This window comes from Callospermophilus lateralis, chromosome 11, assembly GCF_048772815.1.
Source record: "Callospermophilus lateralis isolate mCalLat2 chromosome 11, mCalLat2.hap1, whole genome shotgun sequence".
Classification (NCBI taxonomy): domain Eukaryota; kingdom Metazoa; phylum Chordata; class Mammalia; order Rodentia; family Sciuridae; genus Callospermophilus; species Callospermophilus lateralis.
The window spans coordinates 57,253,166-57,257,012 of record NC_135315.1 but is presented as its reverse complement, the minus strand read 5'-3'; the positions used below and the strand labels follow the sequence as shown (position 1 = coordinate 57,257,012).

At 43.7% G+C, this 3,847-nt stretch overlaps 1 pseudogene; it reads left to right on the top strand.

Moving 5' to 3' along the window:
* Positions 1–248: 248 nt before the first annotated feature.
* On the top strand, positions 249–1,639 carry LOC143410547 (formin-like protein 1 pseudogene; annotated as a pseudogene).
* The last annotated feature ends 2,208 nt before the right edge of the window (positions 1,640–3,847 follow it).

Below are 3,847 nucleotides of genomic sequence, written 5' to 3'. Positions count from 1 at the left end.
GAATGTATTGCTTTTAAAAATCCTTTTTAAATCAGTTAAAAAAGACCTGTCTTATTTACTAAAGATACTTTAATAAAAGAGAAATTTCGAAAATTCCCAAAGTCAGAGCCCCTGGTCCTGTCCTCATTGCTAGGAGACCTACACCTCCATCCCCACCCCCACTGTATCCTGATCCCCTGAAGTCCTTGGAATGCCCAGACCAAAGACCAGACTAGGAGGCCAAGAGACCCATCCAGACCAAGTTCCAGATGCCATTCTTGAACTGGGTGGCCCCGAAACCCAGCCAGATTACAGGCACCACATTCACCGAGCTCAACCATGAGAAAGTGTTTCAGGAGCTGAACACGAGTGACTTCAGGGGACAGTTCAAGACAAAGTCCCGAGGCCCCAGTCTGGACCTCAGTGCTCTCAAGGGCATGGCAGCCCACAAAGCACCCAGTAAAGCAACACTCATTGAAGCCAACAGGACCAAAAACCTGGCTGTCACTCTGTGCAAGGGCAGCCTGGGACCACACCTGCCAGGCCACTGAAACTTAGGACCTGCAGGCTCTCAGCCTGGACTTGGAGCTTTTGACCTGCTTCCTGCCCACAGAATATGAGCACAGACAGCCTTGTTGCCTGCTTTGAGCCAGAGCATCATCCCATGGAGAAGTTGTCTAAAGAAGACTGCTTCATGCTGCACTTCAACCCCATGCTCTCCTACCAGAGAGCATGGCCACACTCACCTTCCTGTGTCACCTCCCGGATGCGTCCCAGCTGCTCATGCCACAATTGAATGCCATCATTGCAGCCTCAATGTCCACCAAGTCTCCGAAAAACTCTGCCAGATCCTGGATGTCATCCTGGCCTTGGGCAACTACACGAACTGAAGTAAGCATGAGGCAGCTTACGATGTCTGACTCCAGCGTCTGGATGTGCTGCTGCAGATGAAGTCCACCGACCTCAAGCAGACGCTGCTGAACTACCCGGTGAAGGTCATTGCTGAGAAGTATCCAGAGCTCACAGGCGTCCACAGTGACTTGAACTTTCTGAATAAGAAAGGCTCAGTGTCCTTGGAAAGCTTGGGGGGCGGGGGGGGTGTGCAGGGATATGTGCTTCCTGCAGTCAGACCTGGAGTTGACCCATCAGGAGTTTGTATGGCAGGATGACCAGCTGGTGCTCAAGTTGCTCCTGGGGGCGAACTCTCCCACCGTGGACAAGTTGCTGGCAGACAGCAAGACTGCTCAGGAGGTCTGTGAGTCTGTGATGGAGTACTTCCCAGAAAACCCCAAGACCACATCCTCCACCCGCCATGTTCTCTTTCCTCTTTAGCTGTTTCATCAAGGCCTACAAGAAAGCTAAGCAAGAGGTGGAACCATGGAAGAAAGAAGCAGCTGCTCAGGAGGACATGTGGACACCTTGGGCAGGGGGAGTCCCTGTACCCAAGTCTCCACCCAAGGCCTGGTAACAACAGATAGACCTCATCTCTGAGCTGAAACGGAAGCAATGGAAAGAATCACTCATCTATGTGAGTGACCATGATGAGGTCACTGTAGACATGATCACAGATCTGTGGGACCAGCCCTACATCCGTACAGAAATAGACACTGGCACCTTCCAGGACACCCCGCTGCAGGTCACCTCAGACCTCTCGCTGTAGCCTATTTCTACAGGTGGATTCTGTAGGGGGTGGGACTCAAGGAAGATGGTACTCTGGGCAGCCCCTCCTCCTCCCATCAGCCTCCTCCTGCAGCAGAGGGCAGAGTCTGGGTTTCACCCCCAAATGCTGCTTGCAGCACCCCACCACCACAACCAAATAGCCATGCTTAGCCTGAGCAGGAGCCTGGCCTGTAACTTATAAAGTGCACCTTGCCCTCCCCCATGGACCTCCAGCCCCAAGGACTCTCTTTGGGCCTTATTTTTATACAAAATTAATAAAGATATTTGAAAAAAAAAAACACCTTAAATTCTAGAATTCCATTTCCTAGTTATTATACAGTGTTTTTAGTCCATAAATATCTAGTCAACTTTCAGTGTGATTATTTGGGGCATTGTGGTAGAAGGGCAGTGGGCATGAAAATATGACTTTTACTTATTATTTTTAATAAAAATTTAATTGAGAAAGAAAATTTTATTTTTAGTGCAAATAATTTTCCATTAATAACCCTATAAAAATTCCACTTCCTCTTGAAAAATCATTCATTTTAGTCTCTTTCCATGTTAAAAAAATGGCATTTTTTTCAATCAACAAATATATGAAAAAATGTTCAACATCTCTAGTAATTAGAGAAATGCAAATCAAAACTACTCTAAGATTTCATCTCACTCAAGTCAAAATGGCAGCTATTAAGAATATAAACAAAAATAAGTGTTGGCGAGGATGTGGGGAAAAGGTACACTCATACATTGCTGCTAGGACTGCAAAATGGTGCAGACAATATGAAAAGCAGTACAGACAGTCCTTAGAAAACTGGGAATGGAACCACCATTTGACCCAGCTATCCCACTCCTCAGTCTATACCCAAAGGACTTAAAAACAGCATGCTACAGGGACACAGCCACATCAATGCTTATTGCAGCATATTTCACAATTTTAGCTAAACTATGGAACCAAACTAAATGCCCTTCAGTAGATAAATGGATGAAGAAACTGTGGTATATACACACAATGGAATATTGCTCAGTGATAAAAGAGAATAATATCATGGCATTTGCAGGTAAATGGATGGAGTTGGAGAATATAATGCTAAATGAAGTTAGATATTCCCCCAAAACCAAATGCCAAATGTTTTCTCTGGAATAAGGAGGCTGATTCATAGTGGAATTGGGAAGGGGAGCGCATGGGAGGATTAGATGAACTCTAGATAGGGCAAAGGGGTGGCATGAGGGTAGAAAAGATGGTAGAATGAGATGGACATCATTACCCTAAGTACATGTATGAAGACACAAATGGTGTGAATATACTTTGTATACAACCATAGATATGAAAAAATTGTGCTGTATATGTGCAATATGAATTGTAATACATTCTACTGTCATATTCAATAAATTAGAATAAAAATTTTTTTAAAAAAGGACATTCTTTTTTTTTTTTTTTAATCTTTATTTTTTTTTAGTACTTGGGAGACACAACATCTTTGTCTGTATGTGGTGCTGAGGATCGAACCCGGGGCGCACGCATGCCAGGCGAGCGCGCTACCACTTGAGCCACATCCCCAGCCCCTAAAAAAGGACATTCTTTTTAAATTTTTATTAACACATATTAATTGTGCATATTAATGGCATTCATTGTGATATTTCCATACGTGCACACAGCATGCTCTGATAAAGCTCAACCTCCTTTATTCTACCCACTCACACACACACACACTTCCCAATCTCTAATAATCACTATTACACTTTCAGGTCAACTTTATTTAGTTTCAACATATGAGAAAGAAAACGCAGTACTTGCCTTTCTGCATCTGCTTTATTTCAGTCAACATAATATCCTCCTTTTCTATCCATTTTGCTGCAAAACACAGAATTCCATCTCCTTTCCATTCAACTATTGATGGGCACCAGGCTGATACCCTATCTTAGCTACTGTGAATAGTGTAATAGACAAGGACTTGCAGGTATACTATTTTCCTTTTCTTTGGCTATGTACCAGAACTAGAAAAGCTGGATACTATGGTAGCTTTTTTGAGGAACCGCCACTCTATTCTCCACAATGACTGTGCTAATTTTCATTCCTACCAACTGTGTATTAGAGTTCCTTTTTTCCCCACATCGTCAACAGATGTATTACTGATTGTTGTTCGTTTTCACTTTGAAGGAAGCCATTCCAAGAGGATGGTAGCTCATTGTACTTTTGATTTCTATTTCC